Here is a 21,008-nt window from a genome sequence, read left to right as displayed (position 1 = left end):
GGACTATTGAAAGATATGTGGCTGCTTGTGCGTTTAGTGATGTGTGTTTTATCTTTCCCTGTTGATTGCCCACGTGCCGATAAGTGGTAGTATATATGCTGTGGTCAATAAACTCAGTTTGCTAGTCTGCGCTGTTTTGTGTTTCCTTCCTTCAGTCCCGTCCTGTTACCGCATTTTTTCATTATGTCAAGAAACCAACTAGCCCCCCAGATAGCTTTGATGAACCTCTTGACGGTAGGGCGCAGGTGGGCGAGGGCGACGGACAGCAGCCGCGTAGGACATGACTTGCGGCTAGCGAGGTGCTAGTGGCATCGTTGAAGTTCCCAGTGCTTGCTGCACTTCTTCTCTAATGACGTCGGTAATAGAAGCGACTTGTGGTTGCGGCGGCGTTAGGAACAGTTTCCGCAGCTCCTCCCTGACTATTTCGCGGATAGTCTCGCGTAGGATATCTTCGGGAATGCGCATGCTGTCGACGCAACTCGCTTTAGACCGGCCAACAAAGCTATGGTCGTACTGCTTAGCACGCATTTCGATGGCTTTCTCAATGGTGCTGGCTTCGGCCACGCATTTGGTGACGGTCTTTGGCGGATTCCTGAGAAGTGCAACGAACAGTTCCTCCTTTACACCGCGCATCAAATAGCGCAACTTCTTTTCTTCCGTCATTTCGGGGTCAGCGTGGCGAAATAGCTGCTTCATCTCCTCAACGAAGATCACGACCCCTTGGTTGGGGTGTTGCGTGTGCGTTTCCAACAAAAGGTCGGCTCGTTGTTTTCGCACGATGGTAGCGAATGTTTGAGGAACTCGCTCTTAAAGAGAGTCCAGTTGGTTAGGGAGCTTTCATGGTTCTCAAACCAGGTTCGGGCCGTATGTTCTAAAAAGAAGAATTTCTTCGTCATCCAAACTGTTAAAGATGCGGACACGCTCCACTTTCTTCAAGCTGTCATCAGGGTCTTCCGCAGGGGATCCGTGGAACGATGGTGGTTCCCAGGGCTGTTGAAGAACAAGGGCAGGATTTGTAGTGCTGGTCATGGTGCCTGCATTGATCATGGTGGTGCTCACGACGTTTTTCTTCTTCATTCCGTAAGCAGTCCAAACTCTGGCTGAAGACCTTTCTGTCGGCGGCTGGCACGAGTGGGACTTGCTTGTTGGCTTGACGTGGGCTTAGGGTTAATGTACCCCGCAACTCCACCAGCTGTCACGAAGCCACAGACGACGCAGTTGTCTTTCAGGAAAACACGTTTATAGGAGCGAAATTGTGCTCCCCTAAGAACTCAAAGAATACAGAGCATGTGAAGCAGCAGTCAACAAAGTGACTTACGCATGCGAGCTATGGCGAGTCGAATACCCCGGCGTCTGCTATGCAGGCTTTTTATCTTTTAGCGCGCGTGGTTCTCGAAACGTCGATTCACATCCAGAACGCTGTAGATTCAAGAAGATTATTCTGGGTTGTTTACGTTAGATCGGAATGCTCTCCCCATCAGAACAGATAAAACATGCGGCACAGAATGAAAGAATGGAAAACGCGCTTCCCTTGGCACAGAGATAACTCGGACAGGCGCTGCCGGGCGGTAAAAGGATAACACAAAAAAACACAATGCATGCTTCGCGGCAATATATTTGGTCTATTGACTGAACGGATTCAGCAAAAAAGGGCCCATCTCCCCGCGAGGGGGTCTCGAGTATATGCTTCGCATAGGGGTTGGGTGTATTGCGTTAACGTTTAGTGTTTTGGGAAGTTGGTGGTAGTGAATGCGTTGTATCAGCAGCTTCTTGATGTAGTTTGAATGAGTCAAGGATATAAGGCGCGTTCCTAGTCTTTCATTCTGGTTCGGCTTTGTGGCGCAGTGGGTAGAGCACCATGTACCTTGCGTTCCGCCCGCAGGGTCGTGGGATTGAAACCAGCTGCCGGTAAGTATTATTTTTTTATATAGTGTAGGGGAAGGGGTGCGGACCTGTTGTTGAGACCGAGCAGAGTAGCGTAATGCGAGTGAGGAGGAGTGGGGGAGAGGGCGCACCTGGAACGGCTGTTGCGGACGCCGAAGCCCGTCCACAACGCCGGGTGACATCGTGAGTTAAAGAAATGCTCTGCATTTAAAAGAATGAAAAATCTCTAAATAGAAACTTGGTGTGGCCCACCTTGTCGGTACCAAAATGGGTGAAATAGTTCGAGAGGAAGGATAATACTCAAGATGTATCGTGGTTTTCCTGTGGGAATTATCTGCCTTTGGTTAGGCAGCATGCAAGATCAAGACCTCGAGCTGCGGTCATAATAAGGACTACATCTACATCATCATCATCAGCACCAGCCTATCTACGCCCACTGCAGGCAAAGGCCTCTCCAAGTATTCTACAATTACCTCGGTCCTGTGCCAACTGTGACCAATTTATCCACGCAGACCTCTTGATCTCATCTGCCCATCTAACTTTCTGCTGCCCCTGCAACGCTTGCCTTCTCTAGGGATCCACTCTGTTACCCTTAATGACCAGCGGTTATCTTTCCTTCGCATTACATGCCCTGCCCACGTCCATTTCTTCTTCTTAATTTCTATTAATATGTCTTTAACACCAGTTTGCTCCCTGACCCACTCCGCTCTCTTCTTGTCCCTTAATGTTACACCTATCATTTTCCGCTCCATTGCCCACTGAGTCGTTCTCAATTTAAGTTGAACCCTCTTAGTGAGCCTCCAAGTTTCTGCCTCGTAGGTGAGTAACGGTAAGATGCAGCTGTCCTACACTTTCTTCTTCAGCGACTATGGTAGGCTGCTATTGATTATCTCAGAATGTCTGCCATATGCACCCCACCCCACTCTGATCCTTCTAATTATCTCTGCCTCATGGTTGGGATCTGTGGTCACGACTTAGCCTAAGTAGATATATTCGCTTACCACTTCCACTGTTTCGCCACCTATCTCAAACTGTGTGCTGTCGCAAGGTAATTGATCATTACTTTAGTTTTCTGTGTATTATTTTCAGGCCCACGGTTCTACTCTGTTCGCCAAGTGCGTAAAGCATGCTTTGCAATTCTTCCCCCGAGTTACTTAGCAAGGCAACGTCATCAGCAAATCTGAGGTTACTGAGGTATTCTCCATTAACCCTTACTCCCACCTGTTCCCTATCCAACGTTCTGAATACTTCTTGTAAGCATGCTGTGAACAACATTGGAGTGATTGTGTCTCCTTGTCTGACACCCTTCCTTATAGGTATTTTACTGATCTCCCTATGGAGGATTATGGTAGCTGTAGACCCATTGTAGATATCCTCTAGTATTATTACATAATGCTCATCTACCCCCTGGTTCCGTAATGCCTGAATGAGTGCTAGGGTTTCGACCGAGTCTAATGCTTTCTCATAATCTATGAAGGCTATATATAGGGGTTCAGTATACTCAGCGCACTTCTCTATCACCTGATTGATCGTGTGAATATGGTCCATTGTTGAATAACCTTTACGGAACCCTGCTTGTTCTATAGGTTGACTGAAATTAGGGTTGCAGAGATTCGGTTAGCGATTACCTTGGTAAATGCCTTGTAGACGACTGACAGTAAGGTGATGGGCCTGTAATTTTTCAAGTCCTTCATGTCACCTTTCTTATGGGTTAGAATGATATTCGCGTTCTTCCAAGATTCCGGTACCATTGCAGTCTTTAGACATTGCGTATACAGGCTTGCCAGCTTTTCAAGTACAATTTCTCCGCCATCCTTCAAGAGGTCTGCTGTTATCTGATCCTCACCAGGTGCTTTGCCCCCTTTCATTTCTTTCAAAGCCTTCCTTTCTTCTTCGGTCGTTACTGGTGGGATGTCTATCTCCTCTGAAGTACTGTCTCGTTCTGCATTATCCTGTATGTCCCGGCTACTGTACAGATCCCTATAAAACTCCTCGGCCACTGTGACTATTTTATCCCTGTTTGTTATGACATTGCCTTGCTTATCCTTAAGTGCATACATCTGATTTTTCCCCACGCCAAGACGTCTCTTCACTGCTTTCAGGCTACCTCCGTTCTTTACAGCATATTCCATCCTGTCCATATTATACTTCCGTATGTCAGCTGTCTTACGCTTATTGATTAAATTTAAAAGCTCGGCTAGTTCTATTCTGTCAGCTGCGGTAGAGATTCTCATGGTTTGTTGTTTCCTGATTAGATCTTTCGTCTCCTGTGAAAGTTTACCAGTATCTTGTCTAGCCATAGTTCCCCCGACTTCTACTGCACACTCCGTGATAATGCGTGTAAGGTTGTCGCTGGCTTCCTGTGTCGTAAGCTCGGCTTCTCGTTCAGGGCGGAATATCGGTTCTGCAGCGCGATCCTGAATTCTTCTACTTTACGTCTTACTGTTAGCTCATTTATCGGCTTCTTTCGTACTAGCTTGTTGCGGTCCCTCCTGAAATCTAGCCTAATTCGAGATCTTACCTAACGGTGGTCACTGCATCTTACCCTTCCGAGCACTTCCACATCCTGCACGACGCCAGGGTTATCGCATAATATGAAGTCTATTTCATTTTTGTGCTCCTCATTCGGGCTCCTCCAGGTCCACTTCCGACTCTTCCGTTTACAGAAGAAGGTATTCATTATGCGTAGGTTTTTCCGTTCTGCAAACTCAACTAGTAGGTCCCCCCTGCTATTTCTACAGCCCAGACCATAGTTCCCAACTGCCTTGTCTCCAGCCTGATTCTTGCCTGCTTTAGCATTGAAGTCATCCATAACTACGGTATACTGTGTTTTTACTTTAGCCATTGCCGATTCCACATCTGCATAGAAGCGTTCCACTACTTGGTCGTCGTGGCTGGATGTGGGCGCGTAGCCCTGCACCACCTTGAGCTTGTACCTCTTATTGAGCCTAATTACAAGACCTGCTGCCCTTTCGTTAATGCTATAGTATTCTTCTATGTTTCCAGCTATGATTTTATTGACTAGAAATCCAATTCCCAGTTCTCTTCTGTCCTCTAGACCACGGTAACATAGGGCGTGTCCATTTTTCAGCACCGTAAAGCTTTCGCCTTCCCTCCTAACCTCGCTAAGCCCTATAACATCCCATATAATGCCCTCTAATTCCTCGAACAACACATCGAGACTTGCTTCGCTACATAAGGTTTGCGCGTTAAACGTAGCCAGGTTCAGATTCCATTGGCGGCCTGTCCGGATCCAGGGACTCTTAGCACCCTCTGCTGCGTCACAGGTGTGGCCACCGCCGTGGTCAGTTGCTTCGCAGCCGCTGGGGACTGAGGGCCGAGGGTTAATTGGCGTATTCATGGGAGGTTGTGGCCGTTACTTCACCAGGGTTGTCAATCCTGCTCTGGTGAGGGAGTGCATTGCCGGCAATGGTCGCCGGGGTCAGGCCTACGTATTTCAGGCCTACGGGATCAGGCCTACGGGGTCAGACCCCGTAGGCCTGGGTAGGCCTTCGAGGTCAGGCCTACGTAGGCCTACTACGAGGACTACGTATTATAGTCCAAAAGCCCCATAACCTAAAAGCCAAAGTCTTTCAAAGCGGGGTACGTTATGAGTAACGGTAGACTCCAGTAAGTAAAAGAGTGCTTAGAGTGTCTGCATAATTCTATATACCAGGCAAAAGATCCGTGCTGAATCGCAGTTATAAAATATTTGGTAAGTACGCCTTAGATGTCAGCTCAACCACACCATTAGTGAAATTATTTGGTGGTTTTCATAGGTAACTCAAAATGATTTTTGCATCATTGGAGAATCAGTGATCAATGTTATCTATACGGTATTGCTCACTGTATATTTGCCGAAAATTCACTTTTGTGTGTTGACAACAGATCTTGGCAGACTACCTCATGAGTCCACTCACACGGACTCTTCTGAATGCAAACTCATGTGTGAATTAGAGTTTGACTGAGCGCGAGGCTAGTGTCTCATCCTGAGTTTGAGCATCGTGAGCCCCAGTGAGTTCAATCCTGACTGAGTTTGACTACGCCTGACACCAATTGAGTTCTGAGCCCGTTTTGAGGTCTTAGTACATTTTGATTTATGAGTATATTTTGAGTTTTTCATCGAATTTCAGCGGGAGTACGTTTTGATTGCCGAGTACAATTTGGGTTTAGGAAAATTTGAGTTTCAGTAGATTTTAAGTTCTGAGTTCGTTTTAGGTTTTCGGTAGAGTGATTTCTGAGTTTGGTTCAGACTTTGAGTTTCAGTTTACGTAGATAAGTGGCTCAGCAATGAGTCTGCGTTTCAGTGAGTGGTAATTTTAAAAAAAATTGTAATCGGGTTTGAGAGAGCCGTGCCGATTTTCCCGAGTTTTAGCTGCCAATAACTGCTCATTTTAAAAAGCTCTATTACTTCACTTATTTCTCGTAAAATTGGAAAACTTGGCGTCAGTGTCACGACCAAGCCCAACCCACTTCCTGGAAGGGCTACGCATAGAGAAGATGTAATTACTTGTTCGTTACAAAGAAATTTTCGCACATAAAGACAGACGCGAAATATAGACTAGGCCTCCAGATAAGCTGCAAGAACGTGCTCATTCCGTTCTACTTCCCTGAGCCTTAGCGTCGACATCACCGAAATTATGGGGAACTCAGCGTATTTTTTCCATTTGAACCGAACTCTGCCAGTTGTGGCCGTGCTGTGCGTGCGTGCGAAAGAATTTTTCAACGCAAGCCAACTTTACAAGTTCAATCAGGGCACGAGATTTTTTTGGCTGACTGAAGTACCCACTTTATTAGATTTTCGTATTGCAGGCCTCTAGGTGTATGTTTTTTAAGAGCTACAAGCTGGAGTAGTTGTTTTATTTGTTTTGTTTATTTGTTTATTGTTTATTTCGGCAACAAAGGAAGTTGCCCTGGGGCTATGGCAAAAGGCAACATTTAAAGTCACCTGACTAGGCCCCTAGCCCCAGGCAGCCCAACCACACAAACAGCAGTTTGGTACAAAACGAAAATAGCTTAGAAATTGTAATTCATACCTTATACAATTCTATGTTCAACTAAACAACAATATCAGGCTAACCATACACAGTTGGTATTTATTTCTGAAATCTGTAGTCAAAATTTGCAAGCATAAATATGCGTAATAAAATAACTCTTGTTACACAACAAGAAAAAATGTTTTTTTTACAGTGATTGCAATACAAAAGCATTATTACAAAAAACAAAAAAACACACGCACACAATAACAGAGCTACAAAAGAGACAGAAGAACATGACATTATTGCTCGAGTAGAAGCCGTTTAACTTTTTTCCGAAAGGCTAGCAGAGAAGAGCAGCTGTGCATCACATCAAGTAGAGAAGGATACATATTTAAAAGATTTGGTATCTGCCATTGAAACAGTTGCATGCCGTATCATGTCCTAGTCTGAATTTTTTTTAAATGCAGTGTGTCTGAGAGTATAGTGCGGATCAGTAGTAGTGTATAATGATAAAAATATTTATGGGTCTGATTTCAAGTTCAGGAAGGCTGTTTCGGCTAGGCGTTGATTATACATATCCTTAATAGTCAATATGTAGCTATATTTAAAATAGCAAGAAACATGTTGTCAACTTGCTAAGTTGTGAATGAATTGTAAACCACGTTTTTGCATTAAATAAAGAACATGAATGTTTGATTTTGACGTAGCGCCCCAAACTAGTAGACAATACTGTAGTATTGTGTGAACAGCGCAATGGTAAAGTTGTCGTTTTATCTTCTCGGGTAACAACATACGAAGCTTGTTTAGAGCGCCAATTGTTTGAGCTACACTGCGTTTTACAAAATTTACATGATACGTCCACCGAAGGGATTCGTGGAAATAGACACCAAGAAACTTACATTCTGAAACTTGTTGTAACACTTCTGATTCGAACGATATGGCATTTAGACGTTGGACTGGTTTATTTATAGGAGAAAAGATAATATACTTAGTTTTTGTGTATTCAAATGTAGCTGATTTGCACTTAACCACTGTGGAGGTAAATATTTTGGAGGTAAATATTAGCATCACGTACGAGGACTGTTCGTTCTTTTGAGGAGAAAAACTCATTTGTGTCGTCAGCGTATAACACCATTTCAGGAGTCTCAGGAATGTTGGCAATATCATTAATATAAAGAAGAAATAGTACCGGTCCTAATATAGACCCTTGTGGGACACCACAAGCGAGGTATCCAGCATCTGATAATACGTTATTATTTACAACAAACTGTACTCTATTTGAGAGATAGCTCTTCAATAGTTTATATGCCCTGCCACATATTCCGTAATATGGGAGCTTTCTGAAAAGAATATCATGCTTGATTGAATCAAAAGCTTTTTTAAAATCAACAAAAATACCAATTGTATAGAGGCGGTTTAATATGTTGGAAACAATTTTTTCCTTAATGTTAAGTAAAGCCGATTGTGTTTATTTCCCCTTTTGAAACATATATTGTTTTGGAGATAACAGTTGATATTTTTAAGGTGAATAGTTATTCGGGCGTTAATTATTTTTTCAGAAATCTTTGAAAAAAGTGGGACGATAGATATTGGCCTGTAATTAGAAATGTTGCTAACCGCACCTCCCTTGTATAAGACACTAACTTTGGCAATTTTGCTCCACTGCTGGCAACATTCTTTTGAAGTCAATATCAAGGACTATATTTTTAAGTGTCATTGTGGGTGCTATAAAATGAGTTTATTTTTCTGGCCATATGTGTAGTCCACTAAATTTTAAATTACATATAAATAAAATTATGTTTAGCTAGCTGAAGGGGTTACTTATTCTCGTAATTTTCCCAGACTCATACGCTGTTATACAATGGTATAACTGTGAGGTTGGGTTTTCATTTCCCGGCTTGTTTCTAGGTTATTGTATTATACACTCTTTCATACCTAAAACCCCGAGTGTTGCGTTCAGCATTGCACTGATGTATAGAATTGTGTGCTCATCAAATTTTCGGAGATGATACATAGGAGCGTGGTGGTAGTAAATTTGGGAAAACAATATAATCAGAAAGAAATCGGTTTTCACCTCTCATTCCAATCAATCTAAACATAAGGATAGGTATATAGAATATTTATGATCCATTGTGCTGCTAATCATTCAGCACGAGCCATTGATATTTAGGATCATGACCAATGAATCGTTGCATTGCACTGATGTATAGAATTGTGTGCTCATCAAATTTCCGGAAATGATACATAGGAGCGTGGTGGTAGTAAATTTGGGAAAACAATATAAGCAGAGAGAAATCGGTTTTCACCTCTCATTCCAATCAATCTAAGCATAAGGATAGGTATATAGAATATTGTGCTGTTGTGCTGCTAACCATTCAGCGCAAGCCATATATATTTAGGATCATGACCAATGAATCGTTGGACTGGCCTACCTCATCCACAAATACTGCATAATACTGTTATCTACTACAGATATTTTTATACTACTGCTGCCTCTTCCAGGGTCGGCAGAAAAATTTTCCCCAACCAGCCAGTAGTCGACAGCAGCAATCAACTAGAGGTAAGTAACTGCCAACCAGTCTTTTCTACTCTTTCCCTGTAGTTCACTTAGGGAAGTTTGAACAGAGAAGCCAAAAGACGCAGTGTGCAGCATTTCTTTTCTAGACAAATAGGACGGGAGGTCGTATTCTCAAATTTCCATGGAAAACCAAAAACCTGGTGCGCATTGTTGCCAAAAACGTTTTCCAAGGTAGCAATTTTGAGGCGACCATATATAAGGATGCAGTCACATAAAGGGAATACCCACCAAAAAAGAGTGTGAATTCTCGTTAATGACCATAGCATGATCCCATAGAAAAATGTAAATTGTGTTCAATTGTTAGCCACATGCACCACACAAATGCTCAGAAAAGTATTTATATTTGGTTATTGGCCCAATTCTAGCAATGATAACTTTCTCTGCAAACTCAGCAGGATTTTTGTGTATTTGACCAAGGTTTTACTTGCAACGCATGGCCGAACCACTATCGTCATTCTATGTCTCCTGAGGAGACTTATTTGCAATTGTTTTCTCAGAATAAATGCTATATTTGCGTGGTTTTCTCAACTTGTCACATTTCTTACAACGCTGGGGAAAGTTGCTGTTGCATTACCGAAGGCAACTTTGCTCGTTATTCCCAGCGAAGGTATTTTCTGCTAGAGAAAAAGTCCGTTGCAGGGAAAAGTGAACAAATTTCCTTAGTTTTTTGTATGCAATACAAACTCGGGTCTTTAGGAGATGAGTGACGGCACTAGAACTAAAATATTTTCGTATTGCTTAAAGAAACCTTAGGTATTGCATACCGCCTAAAGTTGCACAGGGATCTCTGTATTGAAACCTGCGGTGGGTGTTACGAGTCGGTTTGTGGAATTTTGGTTTGCTGAACAATGTTTTTACTATTATTCCTCGTCCGTGAACGGGGGGGGGGGGTAGAAGGCAACAACGTGACCTATTTTTCGTTGTGGTGTTTTATTAGAGTGAGTGTGGGAACAAGAATGTTGTTAGAGTGCTCCGAAATTAATAGGCCACCAGCGATGGAAGTCCCTATTAAGGAGAAATGTCATAAGAATAAGGTTTAGTGACATGCCCACTAAATCTCAAGCGAAAGATAAGTGAGGGGATTATTCACTAATAATGCACCGAATGTATGATATATGTAGTTTTGCAGGGCATAAAAGTTGAAATTCGGGACCTACATCGCGATAGAGATTTATTGATTTGTAGGAATCCATCATGCACACTGCAAGAATGCTATGGTATGCAAACAAATGTGCATTATCACCACGGATGGTATGGAACGTGTCCCGAATGGTTCAAACGTAAGGCTGTTTTGTGGATGTATTCAGTGTTTTTTGCTGGATTTTTTCCAATAGTTGCTCGGGAAGCACTGTAGGGAACAGAAGCATGCGCGCTTAAGGTAGAGTACGCTTCTTCTTCCAAAGATTCCATAGGTTCAATAGGGAAGCCATTCAAGTTTGGGAGGTTAGACGTAGTTGTAGATAAAAGTAAAAGTATGTAGAGGTAGGTGAAATCATCTCTGATAAGCAATAAAGAAGCCACTGGCGAGATTTTTTTTTATGATGTAAAGGGTTGCCTAGGGTAAAATTGCGATACTATTATTATGTCTATAGATTGAATGATTTCGGCAAAAACTATGTAAAAATCTCCAAATACAAACTTGGTGTGGCCCACATTGTCGGTACTGAAATGTGCGAAGTATTTTAACAAGAAGGCTATGAATGATGAACTAGCGAGACTTTTCTGCAGGAAATATTTCCCTGTGGTTAGGCAGCAAGCATGATCAGAACCGAAGCGCGGGCATAATGTGAGGGGCGTTTTTTTGTCCGAAAGCACCACAACTTAAAAGCCAAAGTCATTCGAGAAGGGCTAGTTTAAGAATAATTGCAGACTCGAGTAAGTAAACAAGTGGTGTTTGTGACGGCCTAATTTTTTATACCAGGAGAGAGATCGGCCTTGAATCACAATTATAAATATTGGGAAAATACGCCTTCGATGTCAGTTTAACCGATCCATTGTGGAAATTTTTCTGTGGTGTTCCTAAGTAACATAAAATGTTTTAATAATATTTTACAATCAGCAATCAATGTTATCAATACCGTATTGGTCTTTGTATGTGGCCCAAAATTCTTATTTGTGTATTGCCAACAGATCTCGGCAGACTAACCCATGAGTCCACTTACTCAGACTCTCTTGGATTCAAACTGATGTGTGAGTTTGAATTTGACTGAGCGCGAGGCTATTGTGTTATTTTGAGTGTGAGCCTAGTGAACCCAAGTGAGCTTGATCCCGACTCAGTTTTAGTAAACCTGAGACCAAATAATTTCCGAATCCGTTCCGTGTTCTTAGTACACTTTGAGTTATGAGCATATTTTGAGTTTTTAGTCGACTTTTAGTGTGAGAACATTTTGATTCCTAGGTTCATTCTGGGTGTGAGTACATTTTGAGTTATGGGTATATTTTGAGTTTTTAGTCGTTTAGCACGTGAGTACATTTGGATTTTTGATTACATTTTGAGTTTCAGTACATTTTCAGTTGAGTTCATTTTGAGTTTTCGCCAGAGGGATTTCTGAGTTTCAGTTAGCATAGATGTGTAGCTCAGCAATTAGTCTGAATTTCAGTGAGTGGTGGTTTTAAAATAAATTTGTTATTGGGTTGGAGTGAGTCGTGTCAAATTTCCCAAATTTTGCTACTAATAACGGATCATTTTATTAAGATCTATTACTCACTTGTTTCTCGTAACATTGCCAAACTTGGCATCAGTGTTACGACCACGCGCAACCCATTTTCTGAAAGGGCTAAGCATTGAGAAGATCTAATTATTGTTTGTTACGAAAGGAAAAATTTCGCAGATAACGAGAGGCGCGAAATATACAATACCCACACGATATGCTGCAAGAAGGTGCTTATTCCGTTCTACTTCCCTGAGCCTAAGCGTCGACATCGCCGAAATTATTATGCAGCTCAGTGTTCTTGTCCCGTTTGAACTGAACTCGTCGTGTTTCAGGCGTGCTCTGTGTGCCAAAAAAAACTTTTGCCAGGCAAACCTACTTTAAACAGTTTAAACAGGGCGCGAGCTTTTCTTGCATGACTCAAGTGCCAAATATTGTTTGATTTTCGCTTAGCACGACTGTATATTTATGGTTTGTTTAAAGTTACAACCTGCAGAAATTTTTTTTACAGTTTTATTTCGCTAGAGTTCAGACAACAATCTTTTAGAGTCAATTTAACGGATTATAGTTTTAGGTGGCATTGCGGGCGCTATATCAATGAGTTTAGTGTTCTGGCCTCATTTGTAGTCCGATAAGATTTGTATTAAGAATAAATACATTATTTTATTAAGAATAAATACAATATTTTAGGCAAACTGAAGGGGTTATTTACTCCTCGCGCAATTTTCACAGACTCGTACGTTTTTATACAACGATATATAATGCTGATGTTGAGTTTTTATATTCCTGGCTTGTTTCGATGTGATTGGCCTATACACTATTTGATACCTGAAAACCGGAGCGTTGCGTTCGGCATTGCACTGATATATAGAATTGTGTGCTCATCAAATTTTCAGATGGGATACATAGGAGAGTGGTGGTAGTAAATTTCGGGAAACAATATAAGCAGCAAGAAGTCTGTTTTCAGCTCTCATTCCATTCAATATCAGAACAAGGATAGGTATATAGAATATTTATGGTTCGTGGTGCTGCTGACAATTCAGCGCGAGCCATTGATATTTAGGATCATGACCCATGAATCGTTAGCCTGTCCTACTTCATCCACAAATACTGCATAATAGTGTTATTCACTACAGATTTATTTATACAGCCGCTGCCTCTTCCAGAGTAGCCACAGAAATTTTCACCAACCAGCCAGTTGTCGACCGCAGCAATCAACTAGAGGTAAGTCACTGCCAACTGTCTTTTCTACTCGTTCCCCATTGTTCACGTAGGGATGTTTGAAAAGAGAAACCAAACGACGCAGTGTGGAGCTGTTGTTTTCTGGATAAATTAGAAGGAAGTTCGTAGTCTCACATTTCCACGGTAAACCAAAAACCTGGTGCGCACTTTTGCCAAAAACGTTTTCTGAGGTAGCAATTCTGAGGCGACCATATATAAGGATGCAGTCCCGTAAAGCGAATACCCACCAAAAAACAGTGTCAATTCTTGTTAATGAACATGGCATGATATCGTAGAAAAATGTAAATTGTGTTCGATTGGAAGCCCCACGCAGAAAAAATGCTCAGAAAAAGTATTTACATTTGGTTATTTGCACAATTCCAACAATGATAACTTTCTCTTCAAACTAAGCACACTTTATGTGTATTTGACCATGTTTTCACACGCAACGCAGGGCCAGACCACTATCGTCATTCTATGTCTCCTGAGCAGACTAATTTTCAATTGTTTTCTCAGAAGAAATGCTATATTTGCATGGTTCTCTGAATTTGTTACATTTCTCACGACGCTGGGGAACGTTGCTGTTGCATTACCGAAGGCAACTTAGCTCATTATTCCCAGCGAAGGTATTTTCTGCTAGAGAAAAAGTCTGTTGTAGGAAAAAATGAAGAAATGTCCTTAGTTTTTTGTATGCAATACAAACTCGGGTCTTTAGGATATCAGTGACGGCATTACAACTAAAATATTTTCGCATTACCTAAAGAAACACTAAGTATTGCATGCCACCAAAAGTTGTACAGGGATCTCCCTATTGAAACCAGCGGTAGGTGTTACGAGTCGGTTTGCGGAATTTCGGTTTGCTGAACAATATTTCTACTATTATTCCTCGTTCGTGAACGTGGGGGCAGGAGCGAACAACCAGACCTATTTATGGTGGTGGTGTTTCATTAGAGTGAGGGTAGGAACAAGAATGCTGTCGGATTGCTCCGAAATGAATAGGCCATCAGCGATACAAGTATGCATTAAGGAGAAATAATGTCAATAGAATCAAGGTTTAGTGACATGCCACTAAATCTAAAGTGAAAGATATGTGAGAAGATTATTCACTAATATTGCACCGAAAAACTGATATATGTTTTTTTCCGGGGCATAAAAGTGGCAATTCTGGCACTATATCGCGGTAGAGATTTATTGAATTTTAGGCATCCATTATCCACACTGCAACAATGCTATGTTATGCAAAAAAATCTGCGCTATCACCACGGATGGTACGGGACGTGTCCCGAATGGTTTCAATGTAAGGATGTTTTGTGGAAGTATTCAGTGTTTTTTGCTTGATTTTGCTCTGTAGTTGGTCGGAAACCACGGTGGGGAACAGAAGCCTTCGTGCTTAAGTTAGAGTACGCTTCTTCTTCCAAAGATAGTAAGTTCAAAAGAGAAGCTGTTCAACTTCGGGGAGGTTAGACGTAGTTGTAGATAAAAGTAAAAGTAGGAACGGGTAGGTGATATAATCTACGAAAAGCAATAAAAAACCACTGGCAAAACTTTTTTGTTATGACGTAAACGGTTCCGTAGGTTAAAATTGCGATACTGTTATTTCGTCTATGGATTGAACGAATTCGGCAATAACTATGTAAAATTCTCCAAATACAAACTTCGTGTGGCCCACAATGTCGGTACTCAAATGGGCGAAGTAGTTGGAAAGGAAGGCTATGAATGATTAACTATCGAGGTTTTTCCTCAGGAAATATTTCCCTGTGGTTAAGCAGCAAGCATGATCAGGACCCGAAGCTGCGGGCATAATGTGGAGCGCGTTTTTTAGTCCGGAAGCACCATAACATAAAAGCCAAAGTCATTCGCAAGGGGGTAGTTTAGAGTAATTGCAGACTTGAGTAAGTAATCGAGTGGTCAGAGTGACGGCCTAATTGTGTATACCAGGCAAGAGATCTGTCTTGAACGGCAATTATAAATATTTGGAAAATATCCCTTCGGTGTCACTTTAACCGACCCGATTTGGAAATTCTTTGGCGGTCTTCTTACGTAACATAAAATGTTTTAAATAATATTTTACAATCAGTAATCAATGTTAGTAATACGGTATTGCTCTTTGTATGTGCCCCGAAATTCACATTTGTTTATTGCCAACAGATCTCGGCAGTCTAATCCATGAGTCTACTTACTCAGTCTCTTGGATTCAAACTCATGTGTGAGTTTGAATTTGACTGAGCGCGAGGCCATTGTGTCATTTTGAGTTTGAGCCTAGTGAACCCAAGGGAGTTTGATGCCGACTAAGTTTTAGTAAACCTGAGAACAAACGATTTCCGAGGCCGTTCTGTGTTCTTAGTACACTTTGAGTTCTGAGTATATTTTGAGTATTTTTTCGACTTTGAGTGTAAGAACACTTTGATTCCGGAGTTCGTTTTGGGTTTGAGTACATTTTGAGCTTTTAGTTTATTTAGTGCGTGAGGACATTTGGAGTCCTGAGTACATATTGGGTTTGAGTACATTTTGAGTTTCAGTGCATTTCCAGTTGAGTTTATTTTGAGTTTTCGCCAGAGGTATTTCTGAGTTTTAGTTTGCGTATATGTGTAGCTCATCAAAGAGTCTGAGTTTCAGTAAGTGGTGGTTCTAAATAAATTTGTAATTGGGTTTGAGTGAGTCGTGCCAAATTTACCAAATTGTGCTACCAATAACTGGCCATTTAAAAAAGATCTATTACTTCACTCTTTTCTCGTAACATTGTGAAACTTGGCATCAGAGTCACGACCACGCACAACACATTTCTTGATAGGGTTAAGCATTGAGAAGATCTAATTTTGTTCATTACAAAAGAAAATTTTCGCAGATACCGACAGGCGCGAAATATAGACTAGCCACCAGATATGAGGCAAGAACGTTCTTATTCCGTCCTACTCCCTGAGCCTAAGCGTCGACATCGCGGAAATTATTACGCAGCGTCAGTGTTTTTGTCCCGTTTGAAGTGAACTCGTCGTGTTTCAGGCGTGCTGTGTGTGCCAAAAAAACTTTTGGCCAGGCAAACCTACTTTAAACCATTTAAACAGGGCGCGAGCTTTTCTTGCATGACTCAAGTGCCAAATATTGTTTGATTTTCGCTTTGCACGACTGTAGGTTTATGGTTTGTTTAAAGTTACAACCTGCAGAAATTTTTTTTACAGTTTCGTTTCGCTAGAGTCCAGACAACAATCCTGTAGAGTCAATTTAAGGGATTATAGTTTTAGGTGGCATTGCGGGCGCTATATCTATGAGTTTAGTGTTCTGGCCTCATTTGTAGTCCGATAAGATTTGTATTAAGAATAAATACATTATTTTATTAAGAATAAATACATTATTTTAGGCAAACTGAAGGGGTTATTTACTCCTAGCGCAATTTTCACAGACTCGTACGTTTTTATACAACGATATAAAATGCTGACGTTGAGTTTTTATATCCCTGGCTTGTTTCGATGTGATTGGCCTATACACTCTTTGATACCTGAAAACCGGAGCGTTGCGTTCGGCATTGCACTGATATATAGAATTGTGTGCTCATCAAATTTTCAGATGTGATACATAGGAGAGTGGTGGTCGTAAATTTTGGGAAACAATATAAGCAGCAAGAAGTCTGTTTTCAGCTCTCATTCTATTCAATATCAGAACAATGATAGGTATATAGAATATTTATGGTTCGTGGTGCTGCTGACCATTCAGCGCGAGCCATTGATATTTAGGATCATGAAACATGAATCGTTAGCCTGGCCTACTTCTTCCACAAATACTGCATATTAGTGTTATTCACTACAGATATATTTATACAGCCGCTGCTTCTTCCAGGGTTGCCACAGAAATTTTCACCAACCAGCCAGTTGTCGACTGCAGCAATCAACTAGAGGTAAGTCACTGCCAACTGTCTTTTCTACTCGTTCCCCATTGTTCACTTAGGGATGTTTGAAAAGAGAAACCAAACGACGCAGTGTGCAGCTGTTGTTTTCTGGATAAATTAGAAGGAAGTTCGTAGTCTCACATTTCCACGGTAAACCAAAAACCTGGTGCGCACTTTTGCCAAAACGTTTTCTGAGGTAGCAATTCTAAGGCGACCATATATAAGGATGCAGTCACGTAAAGCGAATACCCACCAAAAAACAGTGTCAATTCTCGTTAATGAACATAGCATGATATCATAGAAAAATGTAAATTGTGTTCGATTGGAAGCCCCATGCAGAAAAAATGCTCAGAAAAAGTATTTACATTTGGTTATTTGCACAATTCCAACAATGATAACTTTCTCTTCGAATTCAGCACACTTTATGTTTATTTGACCATGTTTTCACACGCAACGCAGGGCCAGACCACTATCGTCATTCTATGTCTCCCGAGCGGACTAAGTTTCAATTGTTTTCTCAGAAGAAATGCTATATTTGCATGGTTCTCTGAATTTGTTACATTTCTCACGACGCTGGGGAACGTTGCTGTTGCATTACCGAAGGCAACTTAGCTCATTATTCCCAGCGAAGGTATTTTCTGCTAGAGAAAAAGTCTGTTGTAGGAAAAAATGAAGAAATGTCCTTAGTTTTTTGTATGCAATACAAACTCGGGTCTTTAGGAGATGAGTGACGGCATTACAACTAAAATATTTTCGCATTACCTAAAGAAACACTAGGTATTGCATGTTACCGAAAGTTGCACAGAGATCTCCCTATTAAAACCAGCAGTGGGTGTTACGAGTCGGTTTGCGGAATCTCGGTTTGCTGAACAATATTTCTACTATTATTCCTCGTCCGTGAACGTGGGGGCAGGAGCGAACAACCAGACCTATTTATGGTGGTGGTGTTTCATTAGAGTGAGGGTAGGAACAAGAGTGCTGTCGGAGTGCTCCGAAATGAATAGGCCATCAGCGATACAAGTACGCATTAGGGAGAAATAATGTCATTAGAATCAAGGTTTAGTGACATGACAATAAACCTCGAGTGAAAGAGATGTGAGAAGATTATTCACTAATAATGCACCGAAAAACTGATATATTTTCTTTTCCAGGGCATAAAAGTTGCAATTCTGGCAATATATCGCTGTAGAGATTTATTGAATTTTAGGCATCCATTATCCACACTGCAACAATGCTATGTTATGCAAAAAAATCTGCGCTATCACCACGGATGGTACGGGACGTGTCCCGAATGGTTCCCATGTAAGGCTGTTTTGTGGAAGTATTCTGTGTTTTTTGCTTGATTTTTCTCTGTAGTTGGTCGGAAACCACTGTGGGGAACAGAAGCATTTGTGCTTAAGGTAGAGTACGCTTCTTCTTCCAAAGATAGTAAGTTCAAAAGAGAAGCTGTTCAACTTCGGGGAGGTTAGACGTAGTTGTAGATAAAAGTAAAAGTAGGAACGGGTAGGTGATATAATCTACGAAAAGCAATAAAAAACCACTGGCAAAACTTTTTTGTTATGACGTAAACGGTTCCGTAGGTTAAAATTGCGATACTGTTATTTCGTCTATGGATTGAACGAATTCGGCAATAACTATGTAAAATTCTCCAAATACAAACTTCGTGTGGCCCACAATGTCGGTACTCAAATGGGCGAAGTAGTTGGAAAGGAAGGCTATGAATGATTAACTATCGAGGTTTTTCCTCAGGAAATATTTCCCTGTGGTTAAGCAGCAAGCATGATCAGGACCCGAAGCTGCGGGCATAATGTGGAGCGCGTTTTTTAGTCCGGAAGCACCATAACATAAAAGCCAAAGTCATTCGCAAGGGGGTAGTTTAGAGTAATTGCAGACTTGAGTAAGTAATCGAGTGGTCAGAGTGACGGCCTAATTGTGTATACCAGGCAAGAGATCTGTCTTGAACGGCAATTATAAATATTTGGAAAATATCCCTTCGGTGTCACTTTAACCGACCCGATTTGGAAATTCTTTGGCGGTCTTCTTACGTAACATAAAATGTTTTAAGTAATATTTTACAATCAGTAATCAATGTTAGTAATACGGTATTGCTCTTTGTATGTGCCCCGAAATTCACATTTGTTTATTGCCAACAGATCTCGGCAGTCTAATCCATGAGTCTACTTACTCAGTCTCTTGGATTCAAACTCATGTGTGAGTTTGAATTTGACTGAGCGCGAGGCCATTGTGTCATTTTGAGTTTGAGCCTAGTGAACCCAAGGGAGTTTGATGCCGACTAAGTTTTAGTAAACCTGAGAACAAACGATTTCCGAGGCCGTTCTGTGTTCTTAGTACACTTTGAGTTCTGAGTATATTTTGAGTATTTTTTCGACTTTGAGTGTAAGAACACTTTGATTCCGGAGTTATTTTTGGGTTTGAGTACATTTTGAGCTTTTAGTTTATTTAGTGCGTGAGGACATTTGGAGTCCTGAGTACGTATTGGGTTTGAGTACATTTTGAGTTTCAGTGCATTTCCAGTTGAGTTTATTTTGAGTTTTCGCCAGAGGTATTTCTGAGTTTTAGTTTGCGTAGATGTGTAGCTCATAAAGAGTCTGAGTTTCAGTAAGTGGTGGTTCTAAATAAATTTGTAATTGGGTTTGAGTGAGTCGTGCCAAATTTACCAAATTGTGCTACCAATAACTGGCCATTTAAAAAAGATCTATTACTTCACTCTTTTCTCGTAACATTGTGAAACTTGGCATCAGAGTCACGACCACGCACAACACATTTCTTGATAGGGTTAAGCATTGAGAAGATCTAATTTTGTTCATTACAAAAGAAAATTTTCGCAGATACCGACAGGCGCGTAATATAGACTAGCCACCAGATATGAGGCAAGAACGTCCTTATTCCGTCCTACTCCCTGAGCCTAAGCGTCGACATCGCCGAAATTATTACGCAGCGTCAGTGTTTTTGTCCCGTTTGAACTGAACTCGTCGTGTTTCAGGCGTGCTGTGTGTGCCAAAAAAACTTTTGGCCAGGCAAACCTACTTTAAACCGTTTAAACAGGGCGCGAGCTTTTCTTGCATGACTCAAGTGCCAAATATTGTTTGATTTTCGCTTTCCACGACTGTAGGTTTATGGTTTGTTTAAAGTTACAACCTGCAGAAATTTTTTTTACAGTTTCGTTTCGCTAGAGTTCAGACAACAATCTTTTAGAGTCAATTTAACGGATTATAGTTTTAGGTGGCATTGCGGGCGCTATATCAATGAGTTTAGTGTTCTGGCCTCATTTGTAGTCCGATAAGATTTGTATTAGGAAGAAATACATTATTTTATTAAGAATAAATACATTATTTTAGGCAAACTGAAGGGGTTATTTACTCCTCGCGCAATTTTCACAGACTCGTACGTTTTTATACAACGATATATAATGCTGACGTTGAGTTTTTATATCCCTGGCTTGTTTCGATGTGATTGGCCTATACACTCTTTGATACCTGAAAACCGGAGCGTTGCGTTCGGCATTGCACTGATATATAGAATTGTGTGCTCATCAAATTTTCAGATGTGATACATAGGAGAGTGCTGGTAGTAAATTTCGGGAAACAATATAAGCAGCAAGAAGTCTGTTTTCAGCTCTCATTCTATTCAATATCAGAACAAGGATAGGTATATAGAATATTTATGGTTCGTGGTGCTGCTGACCATTCAGCACGAGCCATTGATATTTAGGATCATGAAACATGAATCGTTAGCCTGGCCTACTTCTTCCACAAATACTGCATATTAGTGTTATTCACTACAGATTTATTTAT

The sequence above is a fragment of the Haemaphysalis longicornis genome, unplaced genomic scaffold (assembly GCF_048455015.1).
Source record: "Haemaphysalis longicornis isolate Haplotype H1 unplaced genomic scaffold, Haemaphysalis longicornis Haplotype H1 scaffold_3, whole genome shotgun sequence".
Classification (NCBI taxonomy): Eukaryota; Metazoa; Arthropoda; class Arachnida; order Ixodida; family Ixodidae; genus Haemaphysalis; species Haemaphysalis longicornis.
Note: the sequence above shows the minus strand (reverse complement) of the source record.